Raw genomic sequence first — 20,602 nt, 5'->3', positions numbered from 1 at the left:
GAAGTAATCGTGATGTTAGGCTAAAATATTAAGATGGGGTTATTGAACTTTGTGCCATAATTAAGGTTTGGGCAAAAGACCGACACTTGTGGAAATTGGACTATTGACTATTAATAGATGGGGGGTATTGTCTAATTGAGTGACAACTCATTGGAGTCTGTCGAACCTATCTTCAAATTAATTAACCTAATAATTAATAATGATTATGGTTGTCCTATTTAGTGATGTTCATATGGAATCTGTTATAATCATTTAATTAATCAATTGGGTTGGGTAATTGATTATTCATTCTGATCAAGTGGATGAATTAATATTCATAAACTAATTAAAACAGGGGTGGATTACATACAGTGATAACTGGTGTAATTGTTGACAGAAGTGATAACTGCGTCACAGTTTAAATCCTTAATCAGTTGGAATATTTGACTTCGGGTATAAGGGTAATTTGACAAGGATACTCGCACTTTATATTTATGACCGATGGACTATTATGGACAAAAACCAGATAGATGTATCAAATAAACCAGGACAAATGACAATTAACCCATGGTAATAAATTAAAATCAACACGTCAAACATCATGATTACGGAAGTTTAAATAAGCATAATTCTTTTATTATATTTCTCATCGTATCTTTATTTACTGTCATTTTATTACTCGCAATTTTATTTTCTGTCATTTTATTTATCGCAATTTATTTTACGCACTTTAACTTTTGTCATTTATTTTTACGCTTAAAATCGACAAACCGGTCATTAAACGGTAAAACCCCCATTTTATAATAATACTACTACTTATTTATATATATATTTTTACAAATAAACTTAATAATATAGCGTTAACTTCACCAGCTCCCTGTGGAACGAACCGGACTTACTAAAAACTACACTACTCTACGATTAGGTACACTGCCTATAAGTGTTGTAGCAAGGTTTAGGTATATCCATCCGTAAAATAATTAAAACTTGTGTAATATTTTGTAGTATTTCCTAGTAAAAATAATACTATTTCGTACCCTCACGCTACATCATCAAGTTTTTGGCGCCGCTGCCGGGGAGCGCTAAAACGCTATATTTTTAATTATAATAATATTGAAATAAAATATAATAATATAATAATATTGAAATAGAATATAATAATATAATAATATTGAAATAGAATATAATAATATAAAAATATTTAAGAATCAAAAATTTACGTAAATTTTAAAAAAAGTCGTATTTATTAAATACTTCAGGGGTATATTATGTAACTTATAATTAATAATTGCTATCATGTCGCTTTCATGTGAATAGTAAATTAATTAATTTATTTTCATTTACTATTCATGAATAGTAAATGAATTAAAAAAAAAAAGTTTTAAAAAAAAAATTATAATTATAAAAAAATTATTAATTTGTAAAAAAAATCGTTTTTAAAAAAAAAAAAAAAAATCGTTTTTTAAAAAAAAAAAAAAAAAAAAAATTTCGTTTTTAAAAAAAAAAAAAAAAAAAATTTGTGTAAAAAAAAAAAAAAAATCGTTTTTTTTAAAAGAAAAAAAAAATCGTTTTAAAAAAAAATTTGTAAAAAAAAAAAATCGTTTTTTTTTAAAAAAATTTTAAAAAAAAAAACGAAAAAAAAAAAAAAAAAAAAAAAAAAAAAAACGTAAAAAAAAAAAAAAAAAACGTAAAAAAAAAAAAAAAAAAAAAAAACGTAAAAAAAAAAAAAAAAAAAATTATTAAAAAAAAATATATATATATTTTTAAAATTTTGTCTATAAAAAAAAATGTTTTTTTTAGTTTTATTACCTTTAGATTTTTAGACTATAGTCGCAACTTTTAGTATTAAGTTTAGTTTTGCCATAGTTATTTTTACTTCTAGAATTTTTAGGCTTTGCCGTAAAATCCCTTAAGTGCTTATTCCTTAGACTAAGTTTTAGGTGCTTTAGAATTTTACGACGCCGTATTTCGCACTACTTTCTTATTTTTATTTTTCGACGCCTATTTTTCGACCTTTTATTTTTCGACATTTTTCGACGCGCAATCTATTTCTTTCTTATTTCTCGCCATTCTAGTTTTTAGGACTTAGAATTTTTTTCTACTTCTTCTCTAAATTTCTTAAAATTACGAAAATTTATTTTAAGTGGTTAAATTGATAGACATCAAAATTTTCTGGTTCGTAGTAATAGTTGGATTTGTACGTGGACCGGGTTATTGGAGCCAAACAGTCCTCAATTATATTGAGACCAAACGAATCCTGCCCCTCTGCTGCATCTTTTGGCTATTCGAAACGTGGGCAAAATCAGAAAAGTCTATTAATTGGATAACTTATATAATTTTTCTTTCCTTTTAAAAACTAATAGGATATTCAGTGAATGCACCGAGTAAAACGTTCACCACCTTTCATACGTTCACCACCTGTAACTCGATCAAGACATTTAGCAAATATTGTCGCCGTTGATTTTTCTTTAGAATCGTCATCTAGTCGAACAAGAACTCCAACTCAAATTTCCGATAATCCATCTTTTGAACCCGACTTCACAATTAAGAACCCGGAGCATATTCAAGGACAATTCCAAGATCTTGAACCACTAATTATTCCTCCTGAGCCACAAACCATTAAATCAGAAACCTCTAGTGATTCAGATACAACACTTCCAATCATGGAAAATCTAGAACCTCTAAGTATGGAAGACCGAATGAGAGCCACACGCACGGGCCAAGGTCACGCCATTATTAAGCCAGAAGTTAATGCGCCAGATTATGAAATCAAAGGACAAATTCTACACATGGTAACTAACCAATGCCAATTCAGTGGTGCACCGAATGAAGATCCTAACGAACACCTTCGTACGTTTAAAAGAATTTGTACACTATTCAAAATCCGAGAAGTGGAAGATGAGCAGATCTATCTCATGTTGTTTCCCTGGACTTTAAAGGGAGAAGCCAAAGATTGGTTAGAATCGTTACCTGAAGGGGCGATTGACACATGGGATGTTTTAGTTGAAAAATTTCTTAAACGATTCTTTCCGGCATCCAAAGCCGTGAGACTTCAAGGAGAAATTGTTACGTTCGCGCAAAATCCAAATGAAACATTATATGAGGCGTGGACAAGATTCGGAAGGATGTTGAGAGGATGTCCTCAACACGGATTAGATACTTTTCAAATAGTACAAATCTTCTATAAAGGCGTAGACATCGCCACACGAAAAGACATCGACATAACCGCTGGTGGATCCATTATGAAGAAAACCGCAACTGAAGCTTACAAAATTATTGATAACACAGCCTCCCACTCGCATGAGTGGCACCAAGAAAAAGATATCTTTCGATCATCTAAAGCGGCTAGAGCCGATTCTAGCCCTGACTTTGATTCCGTTTCCGCAAAAATAGATGCTTTCGAAAGACGAATGGAAAAGATGAATAAAGATATTCACGCAATACGAATCAGTTGTGAGCAATGCGGTGGACCACACTTATTGAAAGATTGTCACATTGAACCAACGATGGAACAACGAGAGAATGTTTCCTATATGAACCAAAGGCCTGGAAATAATTATCAAAATAATTATCAACCGCCAAAGCTAAACTTCAATCGAAATCAAAACATTCTTTACAATCCAAAAGGACCCGAAAATAACTGGTATAACCAACAAGGTCCGAATAACCAACCAACTCAAAACAACACTTTCAATCAACAAAGACCTGGCTTATATAAACCACAACAACAAACTGAAGAGAAAAAGTCAAATATGGAAGACGTGGTATTCAAGCTGATTGAATCTCAAACACAATTCATTACATCTCAAACCCAAACGAACGAGAGGTTTGATCAGTCATTAAGAACTCAACAAGCTTCCATTTTGAATCTTGAAAAACACGTAGGTACTCTTGCTAGCATGATGAGTGAGAGGGAACAAGGAAAGCTACCGAGTAATACTGAAGTAAATCCTCGGAATGAGAATGTTAACATGGTTTCAACAAATTCTGAAAAACCAGCTCCGGAAGATGGGAATGTTTTAGATGAGAATAAAAATGAAGAAGTTACACCACCACCACCCGAGTATGTAAAGCCAGTGGTGGCACCATATAAACCACCCATCCCGTTTCCAAGAAAAAGAGTTGAGTATGAGCAAGTAATAGGTAATAAAGATTGTGATACCTCTGGAAAGAAGAAGAAGAAAAAGAATAAGAAAGTACAAGAAACAAAAGCCGTAGAAGTAAACCCGGTGAAGACAGTTCCACCAAAACCTTCTCCTAGAATAGGTGATCCAGGTGAATTTATTGTTCCTTGTCTACTTAGTGATTGTGTCATGTATGATGCACTAGCAGATTTAGGTGCAAGTGTAAGTGTTATGCCTCTTTCCTTATATAAGAGATTAGGTGTAGGTAAGTTAAGTCCAACGGATATGAGTGTTCGACTCTTTGATCAAACCATTAAGCACCCAGTTGGAATTGCTGACAACCTACCCATTCAAGTAGGTAATTTAACCTTTCTAGTCGAATTCATTGTCATTGACATAGAAGAGGACCCAAACATTCCTCTAATTTTAGGTCGACCATTCTTAGCGTCCACCGGGGCGTTATTTGATGTAGGAAATGGAAGAATGACACTTAGTAGTGGTAACAAATCGATCACCTTTATGATTCGAAAGTCTAAATCTCCACCAACCAAAACCATTGAACCAGCAAAAACGATTGGTAACAACCATGTTGTTTTACCAACTCCAACGGTAGTGCTTAATAATAATGAAACGCCTAAGTGTGGGGAAAATGAAGTAACACCTAATGATGACATGATAACAAAGAACCCCGTTGTTGATACGAAATTAAATGATCCTGTTATTAATAGTTCAATGAAGAAACTTATTAAACGGATTCGCGATGCTAGAACCAAGGGGAACTTTAAGTTATGTAACCGGTTAGTATCCAATCTATCACCTAAAGAAAAGGAGAAACTAGTTGAAATTGTGGATATTACACAGGAATCCGACCAATGGCTTAAAGAAAAAGTCACGGATATGCAAGTTGATTATGGACCAAGAGAAATTGACGATGAAGTTAATCACAATTTCAACACCACAGCTACCTAAGTGTGGGGAGATTCGAATGTTCTAAAAAGATAATGCTGTCTAAAGTTATTTGTTCTGTTCTCGTGTAGTTCCGAGAATGGAATTCGATTGGTCTTTTCCGCTAGCAGACACTAAAGAACTAGTTTTCTCCCCCCATTCTGATTTTTTTTATTTTGTAGGTTTTAAATGAAATTAATATGCTTTTTAAATTTAAGTTTTGTGTGAATTTAAAAACAAAATTTACTTTATTTCATTAAGTAAAAAAATGATTTCTAAAATTCGTCGTGAGTTGAAGATTAGGTAGTTGAACCGAAATTACTTTACCCGAGGGCGGGGCGACAAATTTTGTTATCATTATTTTTAATTTTATTGATTTAAAGTATGCCAAAAATATTATACTTTATAAATTTTTGAAAAGTGGGGTTATAAACCAAACTTCAAAAATATGTATATATGTTTGTATTTTATCTTATGTACAAAACAGGGTAAAACAGCGCACTTTCAAAGACTGTCATGAAGTTCAGCAAAAGCTACTGATTTTGACAAGACGCAAAAAAATCAAATGTGAAATAACAATATGTTTGCAAACTCGGTATTTTTAATCACTTTTCTACGCTAATCACCCTCATGAATTTATAATTATAGTCTGATTTCATGCAAATGAGGGCATTGCATGATCTCAAGTGTGGGGAAGGGTTATAAATTCTCTCGGGTTTATACTTGGCTTATTTTCTAAATATTATGAAAATTTTAAAATTTTTTAACTAAATGAATTCAAAATCATGTTTATACATATTTATGAACGATAAAACTAGGTGTTAATGCAGAAATTATCGTTACCTCGGAAAGGACATAAATTGAGAAACAACATAAAACGCTTGAATTCATTTAAAATGGAATAAAGGAGAATAAAAAGGCAAAGAAAGAAACTAAGTGTGGGGAGAATGTACCAAGTTATTCAATTAAAAACTATCTATCACATATTTTTGTACAAGATTATTGCAGGTACTTTTGTTTTGGACGATACTAATCAGTTTTACCCGGTTTACTGTAATACATTTGAAAGAAAGATGGATCTACACGATGAATCAATTCCATCATTAAAAGGAAGTAAAGTCTTCCGAAAAAGAAACGCGCTTCTTGATTTAGGTCATGAAGTTGTCGTCCAGACCAGCTGTAGGTTGACGAAAAATCTAGAAAAGTCATCACTAAAATCAGCAGGAAATCCACGGACCTCAGCATCAAACAGGGTCGCCAAGTGGTCAGATTTATCCTAACCATGAGAAGGATTTATCTCGTACAATGGGGAGGCACCGTGCAAATTAGCTTGATAAGACTAATGAATCAGATCCCCAGAAAGGATAATCTCCTTAAAGATTAAAAATCAGCTTTTAAGACTGATATTACTCAATCCTAGAGATTGACCTTAAAGATTGAGAATTCAAACTCATGGAATTCAATGATATCTAAACTCGAGCTTGAACGAGAAAATATTTTGATCAAAAATACAAACCGATTTGTTTTCTGAAAATCCATTTTCAATGCGTTCATTACCATTGAACGTAAAATCCTAGGAATTCACCTGGAATTCATTAGGTCACCTGAAGCAAATCGGGTGTCAACCGTAAGAACGGTGGTTGCATAGCATGGTCAGAGACAGGACCTTGTGCCAGACCGAAAAATCATAGGATGATCTTTACTATCGCTCCTACCAAGGATAGTTCTAGCATCCGACACGTTAAAAGACCATAATCATCTGCATGTCACGGGACATTGCCTTAACAGTTTCTTGTTCATCGCTTTCCTTTACAACCGGACGGTAGTTTGCCGAAAGGTAATATACGGAACAAGTAAACTGGATGTGTGCTTTCCGATACCGGGATAGCAGTGGATTACACGAACCTAAATGTTTTTAGCCAAAATATTGATCCACAAATATATTTTGCAACACCAATGGTGGATCAAATCAGAAAACTTATCTAGGGTAAAAGCTAGATTGAATTTTCAAAAGATCAAATGTTTTCATAAAGATCCTATTTCCTAAAGGATCTAAATTTTTATAGTCATGTGGGACTGTAAACCGCCTTTCAAATGTGCACTTTGCTTTGGAAACCGAAAGTAAATCGGCTATTTGATTGCAAGTGTCGTTGACCTAAACCCGAGGCAACTGTGGATGACACACCCACCTTTAACCATCATTACTGTCATTGTTTATACCGCTATATCAAAATCACTGATGTACAAAATGTGATGAATAAAAAAGTGATTCATGTATGTTTTTATTTCAAGTTCTGTATTGCTTGAGGACAAGCAACGCTCAAGTGTGGGGATATTTGATAGTGCTCCAAATGAACATATATTTAGTAGCAATATCGTTCCAATATGTAAAGTTTTTAAATGTAATTTCCTTATTTTTAGTTGTAATAGTTAAATAAATAAGTGCGAAGACGAAAGACGCAAATCGCTCGAAAATGAAGATTTAAAGACAAAAATGAAGATTTGAAAGACCAAAAGGTCCAAAAAGCTCAAATGTACAAGATACAATTCAAAAGGTTCAATTTATTGATGAAGAACGTCTAAAAATGACAAGAGTACAAGTTACAAAACGCAAAGTACAAGATATTAAATTATACGAAAGGACGTTCGAAAATCCGAAACCAGGACATGAACCAACTCTCAACGCTCGACGCAACGGTGTAAAAATTACGAGTCAACTATGCACAAGAATAAAATATAATATTTAAATAATTCATAATAAGAATAATATTAAATAATAAAAAGTTGTTAATTGAGCATAGTTCAGGGGTCGTCAATGAAAATTCAATTTACAATTTAGCCTATAAAAGGAACGAACGATTGTAACGATGGAGGAGAAGAATTTTTTATCGATCTTTTCTTTTTTCTTCGATCAATTATCAATATCAATTATCAATATCTATATTCTATATCTCTATCATAATGTTAACTTAATAAGATATAACAATAATCTTAATTTTAAGTTTAAATTATGATAATAATAAGATTTATGATAGAGATCATTTGAGTGTGTAAGTCGAAATTCTGTCCGTGTAACGCTACGCTATTTTTAATCATTGTAAGTTATGTTCAACCTTTTTACATTAATGTCTCGTAACTAAGTTATTATTATGCTTATTTGAGCCGAAGTAATCGTGATGTTAGGCTAAAATATTAAGATGGGGTTATTGAACTTTGTGCCATAATTAAGGTTTGGGCAAAAGACCGACACTTGTGGAAATTGGACTATTGACTATTAATAGATGGGGGGTATTGTCTAATTGAGTGACAACTCATTGGAGTCTGTCGAACCTATCTTCAAATTAATTAACCTAATAATTAATAATGATTATGGTTGTCCTATTTAGTGATGTTCATATGGAATCTGTTATAATCATTTAATTAATCAATTGGGTTGGGTAATTGATTATTCATTCTGATCAAGTGGATGAATTAATATTCATAAACTAATTAAAACAGGGGTGGATTACATACAGTGATAACTGGTGTAATTGTTGACAGAAGTGATAACTGCGTCACAGTTTAAATCCTTAATCAGTTGGAATATTTGACTTCGGGTATAAGGGTAATTTGACAAGGATACTCGCACTTTATATTTATGACCGATGGACTATTATGGACAAAAACCAGATAGATGTATCAAATAAACCAGGACAAATGACAATTAACCCATGGTAATAAATTAAAATCAACACGTCAAACATCATGATTACGGAAGTTTAAATAAGCATAATTCTTTTATTATATTTCTCATCGTATCTTTATTTACTGTCATTTTATTACTCGCAATTTTATTTTCTGTCATTTTATTTATCGCAATTTATTTTACGCACTTTAACTTTTGTCATTTATTTTTACGCTTAAAATCGACAAACCGGTCATTAAACGGTAAAACCCCCATTTTATAATAATACTACTACTTATTTATATATATATTTTTACAAATAAACTTAATAATATAGCGTTAACTTCACCAGCTCCCTGTGGAACGAACCGGACTTACTAAAAACTACACTACTCTACGATTAGGTACACTGCCTATAAGTGTTGTAGCAAGGTTTAGGTATATCCATCCGTAAAATAATTAAAACTTGTGTAATATTTTGTAGTATTTCCTAGTAAAAATAATACTATTTCGTACCCTCACGCTACATCATCAATGGCCTCAAGCTGCGTACAGCCGGAGTAGAATACTTGCCTGAAAATGCAGAGATAATGTAAAGTGTTTTATTTGTTTTTCATTGTGTCTGTAATGGATGGAGGTGTTATTCATTTATACACAAAGTACTCCACCTTCCAACTAACTCATTAAATGAGATATTAAATGAGTATCAATACTTCCAACTAACTCATTAAATGAGATATTAAATGAGTATCAGTTATCCCTTAAAATCAGGGATTTTAATCTTAAAGAAACTGGAAAACTACAACTCATTAAATGACATTATACACATCTCTTCGTAACATGATATCTCATTCACCATTACATAACTTTGGACACATAATATAACATCTTGAAGCCCTTGTAAAGAGCTACGTAATATTATTCATAAATATCTTATATACGTATACATATTTAGGTCCAAAGTTCGGGAAAATTATACACTTGGAAATTAATTTTCCAACAGGAATCACCGCCTGGAACTACAAACCGGAAGTGATGGAAGAGCAGAAGGAAGGTGGCGGTGGCATAAGCAGTAATAGATCTAGGGTTTTTTTAGTACTTGTGTTTTAGGTGAGAATAAAGGTGATCTAATGGTGGTGGATGGTGGTTGAGTGGAGGTGAAGGCTTCTTGAAACAATAATAGACTTTGAAACAATAAATAATAGACTGGAAAAGATGATGAGCGTAAAGGTTGTAGAACAAAAAAGGAGATAGAATTACCAGCGATTTTGAAAAAGAATGGATAAGGTGTAGGGAGAGCATTTTGAAAAAGCAGAGTTTTTGCTTTTTTTCACTTGGCAGACAGTAATTGCTGGAGTGATTGCGCCACAGTTACGATGGGATGATGATGGCGTTAAGCTTCGTTCAGCGTTGTTTCGTTGACAATTTTATAATTATGGTTATGGTTATAATTTGTTCATGATGTTCCTTGAGAGTGTAATTTTTACGATCAAAAGATGTACATAGATTAATTTTTGACACAAGTTGGATATAAGATTGAGAATGATTCCATTTGGTGACAACTTATATATTTTATTTGTCACATGGTATGTGATATTGCTCAATAACATCATATATATCTATCGCAATATCATTAAAAACACTCTAGAATCAAGGATGATGAAGGTGTTCTACAAATAATAAACCAAGATGCGCAAGTTTATATCGGAAGAATGATTTACAAAGAATTTTGATGATTTATGACATTGGTTGATCCCGATACGAGTTAGGGTCAAGATAGCACTCTAAAATGATAAAACAAAGCTTCCAAGGTGTTAGGCTTCGTCCGAATGAAGTAATATTGAAAAGAAAACGAAACAGTCAAAATCAGTACTTGAGGACGCCGTCCAGGGATTGAAGACGCCGTCCTGGCTTTTGATCTGGGACGCCGTCTAGGGGGTTCGAGACGCCGTCTTGACCTTTAATTCGGGACGCCGTCCTGCATTTTGGGACGACGTCCCGTAGTAGGTGTGGCCGACTTTTTGGCTTTTTACCTAATTTCTCCACTTTAAAACTTCAGTTTTTGAGGGACTGTTTAATCAGAATACGAACCAGGGAGTTTAGAGGCGATTTTCAGGAGCAAATTGGAGAACTCCAACCTCTTTGAAGAGGCTCAACATCAAGGCATCATCCATCAAAACCATTTTCATCCAAGAACTCTTGTTCTTGTAGGTTATTTACTTGTTCTCAGCAATGATTTCAGTTAATAATTTGATTGTATTGTTGTCTGTTACCATGATTGTTGGCTAGTTTCTATAATGTTTGTCTAGATTAATAACCAAGGTATTGGATGTAATCTTATTGATTGAATGTATTATGCATGATAGATTGAAGCTTGAATTAAGAACCATGCTTATTGTTGTTAAAATCATTTGTATCTAGTTAATTGATATGTTGTTGATAAAGAGAACTCTTGTTGATGTATCATATTGATTTACAATCAACTTGTCTTAGATTGATTGTTTGCTAAACCGGACCAAGGGGGTAAACTAGATTAAAACAGTTAAACAAAATAGAAATGAATTGTGTAGAGCGAACGCAAAGAGAATTGTTATTCAAGTCTTTGATTTTGTTGATCAACTAGTCACAAACTAAAAGGTCTAAGTTATAGGGAACCCTCGCTTAGTAATTCTAGTTTAAGTACTTGCTAAAGAGAACTCTTGGCGAGTCGATTTAGGTGATTAGCATGCTTATAGTTATTTGATTACAAATACAAGAACCATAGTGAAAAGGAAACCCTTGATCTTGTTATTGTATTTGCGTGTTTATCCGAGAGAACTCTTAGTGAACCTATTAGATAACTACACACATAATTATTCAATCAGGACTTAATATCTAAACTTACATCCAATACCGAGGGTAAAATATCTAGATAAACATTTCATCTCTTTGATTTAATTCAAAACTATCTTACTTGCTTTATTTGTATTTATCATCATTTCATAAACTTAAAAGACAAAAATATTGTTTTTACATTTAACCTTCTTTGATTTGGCTAAATCGTTAAATAGCCATCAAAACATAAAACTTGTACTTTTAACTTTCATTCACTTAGTTAATCATAATATAGTTTCTAATTCTAGTTTGACTGATATAACTGTCCTTGGAACGATACACGGAACTAAACCAGTTACTATACTACTACACGATCGGGTACACTGCCCGTTAGTGTGTAGCAATCTCTAAAACCGGTATTTTCCATACGATAATTCATATACCACTTTTCGCACATCAAGTTTTTGGCGCCGCTGCCGGGGACAGTTTTGTGTCAAAATAGAATTATTAACTGATTTGTGATTAAGTAGTTTCTTAATTATTTTAAATTTTTAATAATCTTTGATTTTTAAACTTATAGAATCGGTATGTTTAATAATTTTTGTTAGTTGTGTGATTGACAGTTTATAGGTCGCATATGCCACATGCCCGAAGTTCAGAATCTCCATTACTTACACCGTTTACAGAACCTGATAGAAAGCTTGGTAGGATTTCAAAAGAAGTACTTGAAATTTTTGAATCTTCATCAAAGCAAGAAACCTTTGATTCAGAATCAAGTACGACCAAGCCTCGATATTCAGACTTTGGTAAACCCGTTCAACCCCCAAATTTTGAAATGGAAGGAGAAAGACCGTTGGTACCACGACAATCAATGGCAGCAAAGATGAAAGCAACCCGGACCGGACAAGGTAGTGCTATTACTCCACCTACTGGTGAGGTAACTTTTGAAATAAAAGGACCTATTCTTCAAATGATTAATAACAGGTGTCAATTTGGTGGTGGTCTGAATGAAGATGCAAACGAACATATTCGTCTCTTTCAAGAGATATGTCTTCTATTTAAACTTAAACCAGAAACTGACCAGGCCATATTATTAAGACTTTTCCCTTGGACACTCCAAGGGGAAGCACGAAGTTGGTTAGATTCATTGGCCGAGGCTACGATAGAAACGTGGGATGGTATGTTGGAAAAATTTCTTAAGAAATATTTTCCAGCATCCAAGTCCGCGAGACTCCAACACGAAATTACCCAATTCTATCAAAAGCCGATGGAAACCCTGTACGAAGCATGGAATCGATTTTCCAAAATGCTAAGAGGTTGTCCAAACCATGGTTTGGATACCTTTCAAAAGGTCCAAATCTTTTACAAAGGTTGTGATGTAGCAACCCGAATTTCAATTGACCAAGCGGCCGGTGGTTCTCTTATGGACAAAACCGAGCAAGAGGCTTATGAGATAATCGAGAAACTAGCCGATTATTCTCATGAGTGGCATCAAGAACGCCCAATTACTCGAAATGCTCAAGTCCAAAGCGCCGGTGCTTATGATGACTTAAGCTCCCTAGGTGTAAAAATAGATGGTGTTGTCCGAAACATGGACAAAATCACCAAGGAAATCCATAGTATGAAAGTAGGTTGTGAATACTGTGGAGGTCTCCACTTAGGAAAAGATTGTGATGCCGGATTAACCATGGCTCAAAAAGAAGAAGTGGCTTTCATAAGCCAAAGAAATAATAACCAGTTTCAGGGAAGAGCCCAATTTAACCGGAACTTTAACAACCCCTACAACCCTCAAGGTCAAACTTCCAATTTTCAACAAGGGTCAGGTAGTGGGTTCCAACAACAAACTCCGGGTTTTTACCAAAAACCCCAACAGGAAGAGAAAAAGTCAAATTTAGAGAGTATGTTGGAAAAGTTAATTACATCACAAACTCAGCTTGTCACAAATATAAACCAAACCAACGAGAAAAACGAACACCAATTTAGAAACCAACAAGCATCAATTCAAAATTTAGAAAAACAAATGAGTGGTTTAGCCAATTTACTGAGCGAGAGGAAACCAGGTAGTTTACCGGGCGATACCAGTAAAAACCCACGAAATGAGCACGCAAATGTTATCACCACACGGAGTGGTCTAGCATACGATGCTCCAATAATGCCCGAAAATTATGATTTCAGGGTTCCATTGAACCAAAATGATGAACCGGTTAAGGAGCCGGAAAAAGTGGTTGAAAAGGAAGAACGGGAAAAACCCGTAGTGAAACCATATCAACCACCGCTCCCATACCCAAGAAAACAACAACAAGAGAGGCTAGAGGCCGAAAGGTCGAAATTCCTAGATATGTTTAAACAAATTAACATAAACATGCCTTTCATTGATGTAATCTCAGGTATGCCCAAGTATGCTAAGTTTTTAAAAGACTTACTTACTAATCGGAAGAAAATGGAGGAACTTTCATCCGTCACCATGAATGCTAATTGTTCAGCAATTTTGATGAACAAAATACCGAAAAAGTTAGCTGATCCTGGAAGTTTTACCATACCATGTCTCCTGGGAGATTTGGAATGCATTAAAGCATTAGCGGATTTAGGGGCTAGCATAAATTTAATGCCTTATTCATTATATGTTAAGCTAAACCCCGGGGAACTGAAACCAACTCGAATGGCAATCCAACTAGCAGACCGCTCTGTTAAATTCCCTCGTGGAATTTTAGAGAATATGTTAGTAAAAGTAGGTACCCTAGTATTTCCGGCTGACTTTGTAATTCTAGACATGGAGGAGGACACACGTGTGCCTCTTATATTAGGTCGACCTTTCCTCAATACTGCTAGAGCTATGATAGATGTTCATGGGCAGAAATTGACCCTTAGTATTGAGGATATGAAGGTTACCTTTTCCATTGACCATGCCTTGAAATACCCCGAGTCTACTGATGATCAATGTTATTATCTGCAAGCCGTAGACACGTATTCGGAGTTATTGCAGGAATTTCCAGAATTGCAAGGTACAGGAAAATGCATTTTTGCGGAAGGTGATGATGAAACAATGGTGGAAGAAGTGGAGATGTTGACCACTTTGATGGCTAACGGGTATGAGCCAAATGATGAAGAGTACAGAAAGTTGGATTTAGGGAATGAATACCGATGTAAAACATCGATTGAAGAACCTCCCGTTTTGGAACTAAAGCCACTTCCAAATCACTTGGAATATGCTTACCTACAAGAAGGTTCTACTCTCCCGGTGATCATTTCATCCGAACTCTCTGTAAGTGAGAAATCTAAGCTTGTTTCCATGTTAAAAGCCCATAAAACGGCTCTAGCATGGAAAATTCATGACATCAAGGGTATAAGTCCCTCTTATTGTACACATAAGATATTAATGGAAGATAACTATAAGCCGTGTGTATAAAGACAAAGGCGACTCAACCCCAATATGCAAGAAGTTGTTAAGAAGGAGATTGTAAAACTCCTAGATGCGGGTCTTATTTATCCAATTTCGGATAGTCCTTGGGTGAGTCCGGTCCAATGCGTGCCCAAAAAGGGTGGCATGACCGTTGTCACAAATGAAAACGACCAATTAATTTCTACCAGGACTATCACGGGTTGGAGGGTATGCATTGACTACAGGAAATTAAATGATGCTACCCGAAAAGACCATTTTCCCCTTCCTTACATTGATCAAATGTTGGAAAGATTAGCGGGAAAGAATTTTTATTGTTTTCTTGACGGTTTCTCGGGATATTTCCAAATCCCTATAGCACCCGAGGACCAAGAGAAAACGACCTTTACATGTCCTTATGGTACTTTCTCCTATCGGCGTATGCCTTTTGGCTTATGCAATGCTCCTGCTACCTTCCAAAGGTGCATGGTAGCTATTTTTCATGACATGATTGAAGACTTTATGGAAGTATTCATGGATGACTTCTCAGTCTTCGGTGATTCTTTTAACTCATGTCTTAAAAATCTTGAGCGTATGTTGATTAGGTGTGAAGAATCAAATCTTGTACTAAACTGGGAAAAATGCCATTTTATGGTAAAAGAGGGAATTGTATTGGGTCATAAAATTTCTTGTGCAGGTCTTGAGGTGGATCGGGCTAAAGTGGAAGTAATAGCCAAATTACCACCACCAACGAATGTGAAAGGTGTAAGAAGTTTTCTGGGGCACGCCGGTTTTTACCGGCGGTTCATTAAAGATTTTTCCAAAATTGCAACCCCCATGAACAAACTTCTTGAGAAGGACGCTCCATTTGTCTTTACGGACGAGTGTCTTACCGCCTTTAATCTTCTTAAAGCAAAGCTCACGCAGTCACCGATTCTCATATCGCCGAATTGGTCAATACCATTCGAACTTATGTGTGACGCCAGTGACTTTGCTATTGGTGCCATCTTGGGGCAAAGAATAGAAAAACATTTCAAGCCCATTTACTATGCTAGTAAGACACTGCAAGGAGCCCAACTTAATTACACTACCACCGAGAAGGAACTCCTTGCAATCGTCTTTTCGTTTGACAAATTTCGATCCTATTTAGTGCTAGCAAAGACGGTTGTCTACACCGACCACTCGGCTTTAAAGTACTTGCTTTCTAAGCAAGATGCTAAACCCCGTTTAATACGTTGGGTCTTGCTTTTGCAAGAATTCGACATCGATATAAAAGATAAAAAGGGTGCCGAAAACCTAGCTGCCGATCACCTTTCTCGACTTGAGAACACGAATCTTGGGGTTCTACATGAGACCGTTATCCAAGATAATTTTCCTGATGAAAATCTCATGAGAGTTGAGAAAATTGATGATCCATGGTTTGTAGACATTGCCAACTATCTTGCGGGTGGATTCCTTGAAACGGGTATGTCACACCAGAAAAGAAAGAAATTCTTTAGTGACTTAAAATACTATTTTTGGGAACACCCATATCTCTTTAAACAGTGTCCCAATGGGATAATCCGTCGGTGTGTTTCAGGAAAGGAATGCACCGAAATTCTACTTGACTGTCACCTTGGTCCAACAGGTGGGCACTTTGGTCCCCAAATCACGGGGAAGAAAGTTTACGAGGCCGGTTTCTATTGGCCTACCATATTCAAAGATGCCTACGCTGTCTATAAAGCTTGTGACGCGTGCCAACGGGCCAGTCAAATAACTAAACGGGATGAAATGCCTCAACAAAGCATCCAAGTATGCGAGGTGTTCGATGTTTGGGGAATTGACTTTATGGGCCCCTTTCCAAAATCTCATTCTTACCTCTACATACTTGTCGCCATAGATTATGTTTCTAAATGGGCGGAGGCAAAACCTCTACCAACAAATGATGGCCGAGTAGTGGTAAACTTTTTGATTGAACTTTTCTCTAGGTTCGGCACACCAAAAGCTCTTATAAGTGACCGGGGCACCCACTTTTGCAATAAGCAATTGGAAAAGGTGTTGAAAAGATATGGAGTAATCCATAAAATTTCGACATCTTATCATCCCCAAACGAGTGGGCAAGTAGAAAACACCAACCGGTCATTAAAACGCATACTTGAAAAGACCGTTGGTGACAATCCCAAAGAGTGGTCAACCAAGTTAAACGATGCATTGTGGGCTTTTCGCACGGCCTACAAAACACCGATTGGAACAACTCCTTTCCGTATGGTATACGGAAAAGCATGCCATCTCCCGTTGGAGATTGAACATAAAGCACATTGGGCGCTAAGGGCATGCAATTTGGATTACCAAGAAGCGGGTCGGTTACGTTTGACCCAACTAAATGAATTAGACGAGTTGAGGCTTGAAGCCTATGACAACTCTCTAATTTACAAGAAAAAAACCAAACAATGGCACGACAAAAGATTGAAACGTCCAAAGGAATTCATGGAAGGCGATCGTGTCCTTGTTTATAATTCCCGTTTCAAGTTATCACCCGGAAAGCTTAAGTCCCGATGGACGGGACCGTTTGTTGTTAGAAAGGTGTACCCTTATGGTACAGTCGAAATGGAGAACGGGAAGGGTGATATTTTTAAAGTGAATGGCCACCGGGTCAAACACTATGTTGATGGTCCCCTAGAAATTGAGGATGAGGTTAGCCTCAACTTTAAGAAAAACGCCTAAATCTAAATGGGGACGAGTTTGGTGAACGACTCGTAAAAAAAAAAACTGGTTCACAATTGTAATTAGGTTTGTATTGTGTGCACGATAAATTTTAGTTTGGTACAAAATGATTAACGTATGACCTCTAAACACGCGCGACTCAGAAAATCTGATCAGTGAGTTTTAGTGAAACAGGACGCCGTCCCAAAACCCTAGACGCCGTCCCACTTAAAGAATCGAGACGCCGTCCCAAAACGCTAGACGCCGTCCCACATTACAAACCGGGACGCCGTCCCAAAATGCTAGACGCCGTCCCACATTACAAACCAGGACGCCGTCCCAAAACGCTAGACGCTGTCCCAACTCTTAAACCGAGACGCCGTCCTGTTGGCCGAGACGCCGTCCTGAACCCCTGATTCAGAAAATAATACGCGTTTTATACACCTACCCACTCATTTCTTATCCACAAAACACACTCTTCTCTATTTTTCTCTGCCCTAACACGAACCACTCTCCAAAAACCCTAATCTCTACCTCAAATTCGCGATTTCTTCTTCAAATTCAAGCTTCAAATCATGAACTTTTTGGTATGGATACTCCATTTTTACACTTTTCTTTATCAATTACTTGAATTGTATGTCTATATCTATAAATTGGTGAAGGATAAGTGTGGGGTGTTTGATTTGCATGATTATTGTTAAGATTAACATACCTTAGTAGTTTAATTGCCCTTAATGTGTTTATTTTGCAAAGATTACATGTTTTTAAGGGTTTGTTCATGATTCTAGGGTTTGTAGAAATTAAATCCGAATTTGGGATGCTTAATTTATGATGTTGAGTTTATGTATGATGTTTATGATTCTTGTGAAGTATATGATTGTGTTGGTGATGTTGATGTCAACTTGGCCGGGTCATTTTTGAATGTTAGTGAATTTCTAAGCATATTGTTGAATTGTAATGAATTTATGAAATGTGTATGCTTGTTTTTCATTTGTAAGGGCCTGTTGAATCAAATTAATGGAATGGAATGCCATAATGTATGATGTTAAGATGGTCATTTGAGCTAAAAATTGTGAAAATTGTATTATGATTTGTGATGAATATGATTAGAATGCAAAGTTAAATGTTATGACCTATGACACAACATACTTGAATCTTTGAGTCCTAAGTTTGTGCTACATTGTGAAGTTATGATTTTCATTTTTTTTTAAAGGTGTATTAACGAATTCATGTTGACTTTGGTTGACTTTGGTTTAAAATTGTGAACATGCACTTTCGTTTAAATGAATCATAATGCTTTTGAACTAGGAATTGAATGATGAAGTTCTCCTGCTACTCGGTTATGTTTTTAGCTAACATTAACACAACGGTTTCTATGTTCTTTTGGTTTGGTGTATAATGTTTTGCAGGGACAATCAAGCAGAGGAGGACCGGCAAAAAGAGGAAGGACAGCAGGTTTGGCTCCTCCACGACAACCACCACCACCACAACAACAACATCATTCATCATCGTCTTCCGGAGAAGAAGAGGAGGAGGATCTAAACGATCCTCGAGTTTGGTTAACACAGGTTCAGAACGATGAAGACTATACGGAAACATTTGAGAGAATAAACCGTAGGCCGATTAATGCAACTTGGTATTTTATCTGGGGGCCATTGGAAGAGGCGGGCATGCGCCGACATGTTTCTAATTTACTCGCCATTCCTTACGGTAGAGTAGTCACCCACGTTTGGGAACAGGTTTTTAGCATCAATGAACCAATCTATCCGGTGCTGCTTAAAGAATTTTACTCTACCATGCGGTTTAACAATGTCAGCGATTATTTATCGAATGAGTTTCTACGGTTTCGTCTCGGGGGCCAAGATAGGGGTATAAGCAGTTTACAGCTTTGTAGAGTTCTGGGAATTTTTGAGGAATTCACCGATAATCAGTTAGGTGAATACTTACGGGCTTCTGATTACGTTGGCCGGCATGTTTTTGATGACACCTCTTATTGGCGCAGAATTTGTAAGCCAAATATTGCGCCTGCACATTTTAGATCAAGCAAGCACAGGTACAACGAAATCGCAGCCCGGGATGATAAGCTGCTTCATCGACTCATCGCATGCACGTTTAATGCCAGGATTGAGGGTCATGAGAAGGTGAAAACATTAGATTTGTGGATTATGGATCAAATCAAGCGGGGTTCCTATACCGACATTCCTGGGCTAATCGGTAATTATTTCCTTACCATTGCGACTGAGACACGGCTAGGGAAGCCACTTCTGGGAGGCCACTACATCACCCGAATTGCTCGACATTTTAACATTGATTTCAGTAGATTACAGGAGTACACGAGCGTAATGAAACCATTAAAAAAGGTTTTTTATATTAATGCTGAAATCATTATGAAAGATAGAAATGGGCATTTGGTGCCTTTTGTGGCAGTTGGTGCAGGTGACGCAAGTGGCAGTGGTGTTCAGCAAGAGCAGCAGCAGAAAGAGGAGGCGGAAATAGAGGCACAGACTAATGTTGGTGAACAGGTTCCGTGGCATCCGTCCCAATCAAGTTGGGACAGTTTGGTTGGTAGTGTTAATAACATGAGGTTGAGCCCGAACGAACAAAGGATGCACAACGATCGAATGTGGGGTAGTCAGCAGCGAATGGAGCAACGACAGATTGCTCAAGTGCACGATCAGGGATGGATGAGTTATGGTATTGATTGGAATAACCATAACTCAGAGTTGTTTTATTCCAACCCCGAGCAGTACTATGGGACGACACGTCTGACACCCCAATATTACACGGATCCTCAAAACCCACCTCTGCCTCACCCGATTTATGATAATACCGCTGCATTGCAGGATGCTCGGAACAGATTTGAGCAGCAATATCCACAGGGACGCCCGAACAGAGATGGTTCGGGTAATTATTTTTGGCCGTTTGATAACTAGGCCTGCGTGCCTTTGATCATTTTGTACTTTGTTTTGCGACAATTTAATTTGTGTGGTGTGATTTTAGACAATATTTCGGTTTGTA

The sequence above is a fragment of the Rutidosis leptorrhynchoides genome, chromosome 2, assembly GCF_046630445.1.
Source record: "Rutidosis leptorrhynchoides isolate AG116_Rl617_1_P2 chromosome 2, CSIRO_AGI_Rlap_v1, whole genome shotgun sequence".
NCBI lineage: Eukaryota > Viridiplantae > Streptophyta > Magnoliopsida > Asterales > Asteraceae > Rutidosis > Rutidosis leptorrhynchoides.
This window is presented reverse-complemented; position numbering follows the sequence as displayed.